At 35.5% G+C, this 13460-nt stretch overlaps 1 protein-coding gene across 6 annotated transcripts in view; it reads right to left on the bottom strand.

Annotated features, from left to right (window-relative positions):
- Positions 1-13258, bottom strand: part of LOC144373874 (transport and Golgi organization protein 1 homolog) — a 147349-nt gene extending 134091 nt beyond the window's left edge. For 4 of the 6 annotated variants that reach the window (XM_078036831.1, XM_078036838.1, XM_078036832.1 and 1 more), the window contains exon 1: positions 13152-13257. The gene's annotated coding sequence lies outside the window, so the exon portion shown is untranslated. Of the gene's footprint in view, positions 1-5979; positions 5999-13151 lie in introns of those variants that run through there. The other 2 variants (XM_078036833.1, XM_078036837.1) reach the window with 2 other exon arrangements.
- Between the last annotated feature and the right edge of the window lie 202 nt (positions 13259-13460).

Genomic DNA, 13460 nt, shown 5'->3' with positions numbered 1-13460 from the left:
AAAAAGAAAAAAGGGCAATTAGAGCAATAAACTTTATACTATGTGAAATGGAAAGTGAAACGTGTGACTGGAAGTGAAATGGAACCTGTTTTTTCAAGAAAATTAATTTATTAAGAAATATGACGGGCTGGCGATGTGGCTCAAGAGGTAGCGTGCTCGCCTGGCATGCGTGCAGCTCGGGTTCGATCCTCAGCACCACATACAAAGATGTTGTGTCCACCAAAAACTAAAAAATTTTTTAAAAATTCTCTCTCTCTCACCCCTCCCTCTCTCTCTCTCACTCTCTCTTAAGAAAAAGAAAAGAAATATGACAACTTGTGGGTTGGGGTGTGGCTCAGTGGCAGAGCCCTTGCCTAGCACAAGTGAGGCCTTGGGTTCGATCCTCGGCACCACATAAAAAATAAATAAATTATAAAATAAAGAACTCTGAAAAAAAAAGGAAGAAAGAAAAGAAATATGACAATATGTAAAACCTAACAGTATAGAATGCAACAACAAGTCGTGTCCTGTGACCTAGAAATCACACACAGGAGACTCTACTTGCAGAAAGAGGCTTACACATTAAAACACTTTATAAACAAAGATACACAGCAGTCTGTTAATTTTTTTTAAACTAGGAGGATTATAAATTATCAAACAAAAATGAAAAGTGATTCCTACCAGTGAAAAAAGAAGGGTGTGTGTAGAATAACTACAAATACATTTTATAAAAACTAAATACTCATGAATTAAAAAAAAAGGTCCAGAAAACACAGCAAAATGACAACTGCAATGCAATAGCCTAGGTGAAGACAATAAAACTGTGTAACTTTTTCATATTTTTCTTAATAAGCACATATTACTTTCAACATCCAAAGAGAGAAGAAGAGTGAAACAGAAGAGTAGGAGTGAAGTCCTGGAAACCACAGCGTCATCTTCCCCCCACCAAGGTTCTGCCCATACTTAACTACCCCATGTCAAATCGACACACTGGCCACAAAGAGGAGAGATGCTAGTTGGAAAGCAAACCTTTTGACTATAAGGAAAGAAAACTCAGCCATGGCACTGAAACCAGGAAGTACCTGAAGGACCAAAAAACAAGGCTGACTGTTGGAAAAGAAAGAGTGTAGGAAAAGATTTGGGAGTCCAAAGACCTACTTAAAATGTACCAGTGTTTTCTTTTAATTCACAAATGCACCCAGGTCTCTGAAGATTCAAGATTTTTCTAAGTAAACGGATCAAAAAATACAGAACAAGGAGAAGAGAAAATACTCTGACATATCATTTATTGTTCCCCATAGAGAATAAGATATTGCCAATTACAGAGTACCTCTGATTATAAAGAATACACACTAGAAATCAGGGAGTCCCTCTGAGAAATCTCCTTAAAGAGCTGGCCTACCTCTAAGCACTTCCTACCACATGAGCTATATCACATATACCATAGAGAAAAACGGGAAGAATCCTCAGATACTCGCCTCTTGGATTATACCAGAACAATGGAATAATATTTGATTCCTCTCTCTTCTTCTTTATCATTGCTGTCACTTCACAATAAGACTGATCTGTTCCTTGATTGTGTTTTAGTTTATTTCATTGTAAGCACACTATATGTTCCGTGAGAATAGGCTGTTCTTAGATCTTTTTTGGTGTCACCTAGTACTAAGCCCTGTATACAGTTGATAGTTAATACATATTTATTGATAGATATCAGGCTAGGTGCTCAAAGTCATTCCAGACTAAGGTAAATTGAGAAACATGATTCCTTCTGCTACTGTGATTTTTTAAAATAATTCTATGAAGAGTGACATTACTCCAGGTGTCACTATACATGACTGTAATCCCAGCTACTTGGAAGGCTGAGGCAGGAGGATCCCAGCCTTGGCAACTTAACAAGACCTTATCTCAAAATAAAAAATAAAGAAGGCTGGGGATACAGCTAAGTGGTAGAGCACTTGCCTAGCAGGCATGAAGCCCAGGTGTAGTCCTTAGGACTACCAACAAAAAAAAAAGAAAGGAAGAAAGAAAGAAAGAAAAGAGGGTTATTATACAGAAGGCCCTAAAAAACCATTAAAAATTCTATTTAATGGGAGCAGGAAGAAACGTCCACAGAAAATGCCAGGGATTCCACGGGATTCAATTTTCATGGACAAGCCAACCAGTTTGGCAATGCATGAGGGCACAATTTTAAATGCAGCCAGGGCTGAAAACAGGAAGGATATACACAATCAAGTATTTAGGGACAGTATGTTCCTTGGTGGAAGGCCACAACTTATAGTCATATGGCAAATGAAATACATGATATTATAAATGGTGGCATTGCAGGTAGCCCACAGAAGTTATTTACTTCACCACTGGAACAATATACTTTTATAATGATAAATAATTGAAAACTAGTTCATTGAAATATTGGAAAGCAAACAAGGAGAACACCACTAAAAGAACTTTTCTCTGAAATATAGAAGCTTCAGGGAAAGTTCTCAATTAAAGCATTAAGGAGTTGGAGATGACCTGTGCTGGGTTTCTGGGGGGAAACTAGGCACTTGTGACCCTTAGAAGTCAGTGGCACAGTATTTTTAATACACATAATTCCATTTTTCCAAATGCAGGTAGGGGAGGCAGAGCACCAATATTGCTCTGCGTTGACCACATTTTCTAGCAGCAATATAAACAAAAGGTGAGGGAAGATTTTCCCACATTATTGGAAGAACTGGAAGAGACACAGGGAGAAAGTGTGTTTAAAAGACATTAGCAAGAGCTCTGCTACAGCCACGTCTGCACAGTGCAGCGGGAGTGAGGCTCTTCCCATGAGGGAGAGCAAAGTCCACAGTTACCTTCAGCTTCCCACCTTGCTTTATAGGTAACTTTACAGTTGAGTCCAAGTCTTGCCTCTCCTCTTCCATTGTTCTTCAGAGATTTGCATCCTATTTTATAAATGTGTGTCATCCCCTCATCCCCTCAGTGCTTGAACCTACCTCATTTACTTGCTGAATGAATGATGAAGAAAAAAAATGTCAGAATGCCTAACCTGGACACCAGTTACACAGAAATGGAACCACAGGCATAGGAAAGCTTTGATTAAAGGGGTGACAGAGGGGATCAAGTGAACTACGGGACAGGGGTATGTAGCTGACCATTAGATGGATCTAAGACAGTTATTCAGATTTGAGAGGTTGTAGAAATAGATACAACTAAGATGAAGATGTCTTAAGAGCAAAAGAAAGGCAAGATGTCATGGAATTGTGCTTATAGAATGGAAAATTCTAGTCTTCCAAGATTTAGCAACTGGATCAGACGTACTGATCCTTGTCAAATGAAGCTAATCTAACCCTAACTTCTGTCAAGCCCAGCTGGTTTGCCCTGACCCAGACAGCCTCATGTTCCAATTCTATAGAGGCAGTTTGTAGAGAACAAAGCAGTTAGAGTTCAGAGGACAGAAAAGAAAGAAACTTGGCAGAAAAAGAAAGAGAGATTATTCAGAACAATTGGCCTAATTTGAGTTCAGAGGCCAAAAAAGTCACATCAAAATACCACATTCAATTGAAATAGAACAGGGATTTTTGACACAGAAACAAAAATAATTAAATGCCAATTCCCATAAATTTAGAAAGATCATTTGACTTCACACTATTTGGCCTTATGATAAGAAAACCAATATATAGGTCAAATTCCAAAAGTAAACCAGAGTTTGTGATAACAAACATGTTAACACTGTTAGCTTATTAGAGATTAGCTGTGAACCAGGAAGATAATTCATAATGTCAAAGAGCATTTTCAAGCTTGGATTCAGAATCTCTATTTTAATGTTTACAAAACTTGGTTCATGTGTGAAGACATACATATACTTTGTTCCTGGGTGCTATGGTTTTGGATATGGTTTATCCCTCAAAAGGACATATGCTGGAAGACTGGTATCCAATAAAATGATGTTGGAGTAGTCAAACTTTTAAGGGGTAGGGCCTCATGAAAGGTAACTAGGTTACAGGGTTACTTATACCCTCATGAATGGATTCATGATGTCTTGGAATAGGTCAAACCTCATGGGACTGAATTAGTTCTTGATAAACTGGGCTATTGGAAAGCAAAGCCACACCATGCAATTGGCCCTTCTACGCAGTCCATTGGTTTCCTTTCTACTTCCTGACCATGTTGTGATAGCCATGGGTGTGGGGGAGGGAACTTTTCCAGAATACTAGCACCATGCTGTTTGGACCACCTTCCACCACCAGAATCATGAGCCAAATAAATCTCTTTTCTTCATGCACTACCTAGCATCACGTGTTCTGTTATAGCAACATGAAATGGACTAAGGAATTACATGAAAATTTTTTAAATGCAAGCTATTTACAAGAATGAATTATAGCCACATCAGTGTTTATATCCGCTCAATTCAAAATAGCTAAGCTATGGAACCAACCTAGGTACCTTTCCACAGATGAATGGATAAAGAAAATGTGGTATATATACAAAATGGAATGTTAGTAAGCCATAAAGAAGAGTGAAATTATGGCATTGGCTGGTAAATGGTTGGAACTGAAGAATGTCGTGCTAAGGGAAATAAGCCAGTCCCCCAAAAAACCAATGGTTGAATGTTATCTCTAATACGTGGATGCTAACACACAGTGAAGGAAAGTGGAGAGGAGAAGAATAGAAGTTCAATTGGATTAGATAAAGGAGAATGAAGAGAAGGGAGTGGAGAGGAGAATAAGAAAGACAGTACAATGAACTGAACATAACTTTCCTATGTTCATATGCGAATACATGACCAGTATAATTCCACATCATGTACAACCACAAGAATGGGATCCTAATTAGAATAAGCTATACACCATGTATGTATAGTGTTAAAATACACTCTACTGTCATATAAAAAGAATAAAAAAAATTAAAAAGAATGAATTATACAGAACTGTATATCTAGACCCTTGTACTATTTCATATTTCTTTACATCTACATGTAGGAAATATGTAAAGAAAATAAATTTTCCTATTAGGCTAAAATATATTTATTATCTTCCTATATTTAAATCACTGTTCCTAATTAAAACATTTTCAATGCTTTTGAGATGACCTTGAACATCAGACATCAATGTAGTAACACACATTGCTTAATTCACACTCTTTCCCCGACCTTGTCCTTCCTTTTAATGGAACTTGACTTTTAGAATTTACCATTCTCAGACTAGTCATATGCTTCAGGAAGAGCTAACATATATTCCAGGCCCAACTGAAGAACCCTGATTTGTCTAAGCTAATTATGGCAGATCTATTTCCCCCACCCGGGTTAAGTTGGGACATGTTAAAAATTAACTTTGGTCAATAATATGTGAATAAAAATCTGTAGGATGTGGAGGTGGGGACATAGAAACACACACAGGAGGAAGTGTCATTGTTTTCAAAAAGAAATAAGAAACACAAGGCTTCTAAATATTGTGTTTCAACTCTAACATCTGGAGGATGGCTCCAACATCTACATAATAGCAGCCATCTTGTAACCATCCAGAAAGCCCCCTGGGTCCATGCCTTCACGTCTAGGATGGCACAGTAGAAACACAGAGAAAACACATGCTTTAACCTGAAAGAAATAACTCCCCCTTAAAACATCCTGGTTACATATGTAATAACTTTTCCCTGTTTAAATTCTGATTTGGGTTTTTTATTAGTTGTATCCAAAAGCATTCTAACTACTATTAAGTCTGAACTATTTCAAACTTATATTTAAATATTAAAAAATGGAGCTATTATTTGAGGGATGAAAAATGACAATGACAAGAGTATGCTACTTAATTTTTTTAACCACACAAATATAAAATAAAGATATTGTGTCCACCTATAGCTACTTAATTTTTTACTAGGACATCTAGCCCAAGGTACAGAACTCAGTACTTCTAGTGAATCCTAAAGTCTATTATATTTCAAAGGTGTTTACTACTCTATTCCCCCTTCACTACTTGCCTCCCCTCCTTCCCCACTTACAAGCAAACACATAAGTACACATACCACAGTCTGACAGATTAGGTCCTCAGCCTGCTGACCAGTTCATCATCCAGACTGGCGGTGCTACTTTCCCCATGTCATGACTTTAGGAAAATGGAAAGTATCTTCTTCTAATAACGGTAAAGACAAACACCAAAAAAGTAATATACTGCTCATGACAGGCTCTGTGTACTGGTGAATAAATGCTTTGTACATGAAAATAATTTGTGTTCCAGTCCTGCCACTTTCCAGCTATATGACAGCAGGCAAATAACTAAAATTCACTCCCTGTCGTTTTACTCCATTGTGAGGTGATGATGATATTACTCACCTTGCAAGGATCTCGTGAAGGTTAAATTAGACACACATAAAAAATTTTATTGATCATATTTTTATCAAAAATAGTTTTGTGTGTAACAACAATAGTTGGAAATTTCTGGAATTTCAAAACTATGTTACTAAAATCAATAGTTACTAGGACTGAATTCTGAACAAATTATAAATGTTATCTTAAGTTCTAAGGAAACCATTCCCTCTGGCCTTAAGTTCTTTGACTCCATTTTCTCATTTGGAAAACAGCTCTGTGGTGTTTCTCTACAGGTAGTGAATGAGCAACAAATACAGCTTGTAAACTTCCTGATAAATGAATACTTTATTGCATAGCCCTGGAAGCAACCCTGACGTCTTAAATTATGTAATCCTGGTATTACATTATATTAGTCTGGCTCATATAAAATGTAAGCTACAAAAATATCAAAGCTAAGAAAAAATATTTACTCATGCTTTTACATGCAGAAAGAGGATGCATGCATTGCCAAGATTCCATAGAACAAGCTCAAACGAGAGCAACAATGCCTCAGTTATTAGAGAGGGCAATGGCCTGAAGCAGTCCTAAGGAACAAAGATTACTTGGTCCATGCAAGAGTCAATATTTAAGCATACAATGAGTAATTCCCACTTTAAGTTCATGAACATATTTCTTTTCAAGAACTTCTTTTTGGTTACAAATTTCATTTGTGGTCTTCCTACCTATAATCCATGAACCTATGAATGAACAAAACGTTGAAACATGAAACTCTCCAGTAAACAAAAATGTCAGTACAGACTTAATTCTGACTAGACCATCTCAACAAGGTTACACAAGACTTGTACTGTACTTCTCAGTCTCCAAAAATACTCATTTATCTACCCTGGCTAAAGCAACAGATTGAATGTTCTACAAAGATTTGTGGTAAATGCATGAATGACACCTCCAGACTATATCAAATCATGGGGCTCTTAACTTTAAATCATTATTATTTAAAATCCTCTGACAAGTAAAGTGCCTCTTTGGGAGAATGAACCTCATATTCCACATTAGAATCATTTAAATTCAAATGAATATTATTGTTGCTAATAGAAACTTCATTTCTAAATATTTTTTTCAAATGTTCTAGTCATGCTATAAGCTAAAAATAACCATTAAATTATATTAATGCTAGCTTTGTGATCTTGAGCAAATCACTTAATTTTCTGCACCTTAATTTTCTTATCTGTTAAATGAAAATGGGATTGGGTGACTTTTTAGGTCCTTTAGAAAATAAAGACAAATAATAATTGTTATCATTTATGTCATTTTAATTAAAGATGTGAAAAATGTAACCAAAGATTCTGTAAAACATTAAGTCTAAAAGAAATTGAACCACAGCCAAGAATTTTTGTAAACCCCAAATCCCCTCTCGATAGCACCAAACAATTGAGTTTTACAGAGTTAACTATGAAAAAGGTAAATTTCTTATTAGTAAAACTGATAACCTCCTGGGCTAATTTAATTCATTCCCTACTTGCCAACCAGAAAAGTATGATTTTTACCTTTCTGGTTTAACAGCATAATGTTAGAAACTTTAAGGCCTACTCTTGCCTCATCTCTTATATACATGAAAACAGTGAGGCTCACTCAAAAAAAGAATACTTATGGGCATTCTCATCCATAGCCTACCTGCCTGCCCCTCTATCGGGTATACTGTATTTTCTCTTGCCTTTGTCTTACTTGCAATAAACTGCTCTAATAACTTCCCCACCAAAAACATAAAATCCACGAACGAAAAAAACTACATAATTCATATTGTCTTCCAACACCCACAGAAAGGGTCTTAGAGTCAACTCAAGCAAACTTCTCCCCTGCGCCCCACCCCCACTGAAATCAACATACCATATTAAAAATGTGTGATTATTGGTCCACATTCAGACTTTGAATGAACGAATGAAGTGGCTTGTCTCCCACAGTTAGGGCAATGTAAAATCTAAAGACATACACCAAAAAAGTAATATACTACTCATGACAGGCTCTATGTATTGATAAATAAGTGCCCTGTACATGAAAATAATTTGTGTTCCAGTCCTGCCACTTTCTGGCTATACGACAGCAGGCAAATAACTAAAATTCACTCCCTGTGGTTTTACGCCACTGTAAGGTGATGATGATATTGTTCACCTTGCAGGGATCTCGTGAAAGTTAAATTAGACACATAAAAATGGCCTGGCACAAGCCAACCATGGAATAGGCAAAAGACACTAAAAGACATGCCATCTGCCTTACAAAACTTCTCCCTTCCCTCAAGGTAAGTTGAACAGAATCCAATGCAACAGATAGCTGCCATATTTTTCACTGGGCTGTCAGTTCCCCTTAGGCACAGAATATTTCTGATTCATCTCTGCATGCTAGTACCCAGCAGATTGAAAACATAATGAATGTTATTCAATGGGGAAAATGAGAATTCTTTGGGTCTGAGGATGTTAATATTATCCCAGACCCAGTGAAAGAAAATTCCAATTTTCAGTTTGGCCAAATAGGTAAGTGTTTACTACAAGCTTCTATGTGGTTCAAAGCAAATAAGCTATTCTGAATTCTAATAATTACATTCTCTAAAATATAAAAAACTCAATTGCTCTAAAGCTCTCAATTTTAGTTTTGAAAAACCAATTCTTTCCTAAACAATGGAGTGGGTAACCACAGAAACTTGTGGAATCTCTTTTCCTAGAAAACACGAAGAACAGGAAAGAAGCCAGTCAGTCTGGAAATGGCTTCAAAATCTGCCAATAAGCAAGAAGTTGGGCTGAGTTAGATGCCCCTTGAAGGGTTCCTCTAAACCTATGCCACTAAGAAAAATAATTCTAATAATTCTGTCATTTATGTCCAAGAAAATAAAATAAATCTAACATCTCCCAATACAGTCATTGGAAATTATTTTATTTGGATCTAGTGATGCTTTTACAAACCCATTTTCTTCTTAAATTATAGTAAACTGTACTAAGCTCTTAATTTGAATATGAGCTCTTCTTAATAATACAGAATAGAAATTGCTCTTAACACAGTAAACAAAATTATTTATTCATTTCTCTTTTTCAGTCTATTTCATGACCTTAAATCTACTCATCCCCAAAGCCTTATAAGAAATACTATTTCCCCAAAAATACATCACTCTATTTTTTCCATTTACAGATGTCCAAGGCATTCATTACCCAAATCACATTGCACAGGTGATTAGTATATGATATCTTCTATTTTCATCTGATTCACAAGTAACAGTTTATTTCTCCCCAGCTGAACTGTAAGCTCAAAAGCCCAAGTTTTGGAGCCCTCATGTTTAAACTGAATTCAAGGTAAGTACTTATTCATCATTAAGTTCTTATTGGCTCACAGGTTGAGTTTAAGCAAAAGGAAAATGTAAAAGCAATACTATTTAACTCTGCACACTGAGCACCTGTATGAAGTTTTGGCAAAGCAGACACTCCACAAAGTCAAAAATAAAGCTTCTCAGACTACTATATATTGGCACTTGCCACTTAGCTGCAACTAACATAGTTGAAGGTTAAGACACACAAGGGACCCAGAGTTAAAGATGCAATTGGTTTAGCTGCTACCCTATAAAGAATGAGCAGCTATCAAGGACGGTCCATTCACATACAGATGGCAGCTACTATAGAAAAGCAGAAAGCACAGCACCTTCCCCAGAAAACAGGGCTATGCATGTTCCGACTTTACATGGAATCCATTATTCATTCTGTCAGACTAAGTCAGTTAAATGACAACAAACAGAAGGGAAAGGAGTGTTAGAAAATTACAGTGTAATAACATGATTGTAAAACTTGTATTTTCTCACTGTTCATAATCCAAAGAACACATCTAGATCAGACCAATGGGCTCAAAAGCTCAATCTTAAGTGCATTCCACACACTCATACAGAGAGGCAGGCCCCTGGTCCTTTCTACACATATTAAATGAAAACTTCTGGTCCCTACTATGTGTCAGGTACTGTCTAAGGCATTGGCACTTTATCAAACATGCAATTCTAGTAACATTATATAAAGTCTCAGCTTCATATTTTAGAGGGAAGACACCTCAGGCTTGGCCCAACCTCTTATTTGAGCAAGAAGAAACTCAAGGCATATAGAGGATAACCTCCTTGGTTATTGTGGCTTTATGAGAACAAAGGCAGGAGTAGAAAACAAACTTTTTATCCCCCCCTCCCCAGTAATAAAATTTACTTTTTCTACTAAGCAAGTATTTCTATATGCTTCCTACACACCAGACAGTATACAAGGTACCAGATACACAGGATTCTGACCCTGGTGCTGTCCTCAAAAGGCACAGTCTAACAGCAAGGCAACAGACAGAAACAGCAAACCATATCTCTAATTGTTTAGGACTTCAATTTAAAAAAAAATTAATAATAAAGTTGTAATAGTTTGTTGTAGACTCTTAATAACCCCATGAAGATAAAATCTAGATCTTACTACTCCTGTCATATAGATTGAGAAACTGAAGTATGGAGTGAATAAGGGACTCTACTAAGGTCATCTCCAGTGGCAGCAAAATGCCTAGAAACCAAGTTATACTCCAAGGTAGACATTCTTTTCACACTAGATGGAAAAAAAGCAGATGTTCTTTTTATGTTCAGTTCCTTTCTGACCAAGAGCACACATTTGCAAGACTGCATGCAGAACAACCTGTGGTTGTGAAAGCAAATTTAACTGGCTGTGAGGTGTCATCAGCTGAGGTTAGTTATTTGATGACTGAGTAATCACCCAACAAGACATTGTAAGTAGCATTCTTAAAGTGCCCTTTATATATACAAAGAATAGATGGAAACGGTCCTATCCTTTGGGGAATTAATATGTAGAAAATGGGTATATAAATATTTCAACAAAAAGTGACAAAATTAAATAAACTACAAAAGTAGAATAATCACAAACAATTGCAAATTTAACAAACTAAATGTTTTGCAGAACTTCTAAGAAGACCTGCCAAGAAACTGATAATTCAAGAGTTAAATAGAAAAGAGAAGCCTGTATAGGAGATGACACATGCCAGTCTTCTGATTATTGAAATACAGGCTCTTACTAAAAAATGTTCACCACACTTAAGTAAAATATCAACTTCCTAATTCCTTCATTTCACTTTCCACCATTAGTCAAAATAATTATACAAATATTCCATTTCCCTTCTTCTAGGAAAGTTATTAATTTTGTAATCTTCTCTATTCAAAAGAAATGAATTTCCATCAGTGTGACTTTAGCTAAAAGGGTAAAACTGTGTGATCTCATCGCCCTTTTATTCTTCTATCCTCTTTCAGTTGCAACCTAAATGAAATTAATGATCATTTTTCTCTGGTGCACAGTAAAATTTATATACACATTCAAGAAGAGCAATTTTAACATTAACTTTAATTGTTACTTAATATCATATTTTATTCATACTACTAAACATCATCATGGTCTCATAAAAAGATACAACTATTTTAAACTTAAGCACACTGTAGAATTATTAACAAATTAGACAAAGTTAAAAAGAAACAAATACTAGTAATTTTCAGTTAATGACAGGAAAAATTACTTTAAGAATGAGCTAAAGGGGCTGGTGTCATGGCTTGGTGGTAGAGCAGTTGCCTACCATGCGTAAGACACTGAGTTCAATCCTCAGCACCACCTAAAAATAAATAAATAAAGGTATTGTGTCCATCTATAACTAAAAATATTTAAAAAAAATAACAGGCTATAAAGTAAAAATTATAATCATGCTACTAAAGTAGTAATATTTATTTTAAAAATACAACTCAGGGGAGAAAAAAAAATCTCTTAGTATTCCTGCATTTACTCAGGGGATTCAAACTTAGAGCCAGTTACCTTTCTTTGAAATATTTGGTGAATTTTACAGGCTGATAAGCAGCAATTTTCAGAACTACCACAGCAGGTTTCACTAGAATTACCACAAGCATATCAAAAAATTATTTCATCATATCTTTTAGTTCTTAAAACTTAATTTCATCACAAGAAGACATATTTTAATAAATACCAGTTTAAAATCTAAATTTGAAGCAAAAGCATAGTAACTTGTTTAGGGAAGAGAGAAGCTGGGCTTGAATTCAAGTTTAGGTCCTTAAGACAATGACTTGTATGTCAAATTGGATTCTAAAAGTTTAAGGGAGTAATTAAACATGCAGCGACAGTGACATCTAGTGTTAACAGCTGCAAGCCAACTACACTACTATTAAATCCTCAAATGCTGAAGAACTATCCAAAGCTTCTCTTTAAGAACAAACAGAACTTGTGCATTAAATAATAATAATAATAATAATAACCAAAATGGTTCCATAGATTTCCTTCCAGACATTAAAAAGCCTTACTGAAAAAAACAGAGTAAATTAAAGACCAAAAAGTAAATGCATTATTTATTTCACACAGTCAACATCTCCAACTTTCTCCCTTCGTTTAGGAGAGTAATGAATGCACAGGTAGTCTGGAAGGTGTTCTGATAAGAGTTTCACAATCTTTTAAACTTTCGCCTATATGATTAAAGATACTGCACAGATAGTAAATACTCGATAACACATCAGGAAAAAAGAATGTAGGACATTTCAGGAATACTTGAAGAAGACACAAAGAAAAAAGAATAGTTACTGCAGTGAGAAACAAGTCTATATTTCAGCCCTGGCTTCCTTGCTTTATATTTGTTGATTTGAAAGGTCAACTTTGTAATCAGTTGATATTTTTGCCCAAGGATTTAGAATTTGGCAGCACAGGTTAATTCATTATACCATTTTTATAGTTTTATGCTACAGATGAATCTGTAAAAGTAAGCAAAATTTCGACAATTATTTTTGGCCAGGACAATTTTGTGTAAAAAGAAAAGTTAGCATTAGATGAAGCTTACTTACCTATTTGTTTTGGAAAGTTCGTCCTTTCCCCTTTTAACTCCAAAAATTCTTGTGATCAAGGAACTAAAGAGAAGAGTGGATGAATTTCTCACCTATTATAAAAATAAACGCACAATATGGGTCAAGGAATATTTATGGCATGAAATCAACATGTATAATGGTCAACTAGGTATTCCAATCATTATACCATTGGCTAGTGTAGGACTAAAGAAAACATGGTTTGTTTTCACAAAATGAGACAACTTTAAAAAAAAAAAACTTAATAGTAATTGACTCAATGAACTCTTAAATTAAGCCCTAACTCCAAAC

Source organism: Ictidomys tridecemlineatus, unplaced genomic scaffold (genome assembly GCF_052094955.1).
Source record: "Ictidomys tridecemlineatus isolate mIctTri1 unplaced genomic scaffold, mIctTri1.hap1 Scaffold_52, whole genome shotgun sequence".
In the NCBI taxonomy this organism is placed as follows: Eukaryota; Metazoa; Chordata; class Mammalia; order Rodentia; family Sciuridae; genus Ictidomys; species Ictidomys tridecemlineatus.
Note: the sequence above shows the minus strand (reverse complement) of the source record. Positions and strands in the feature narration are given on the sequence as shown.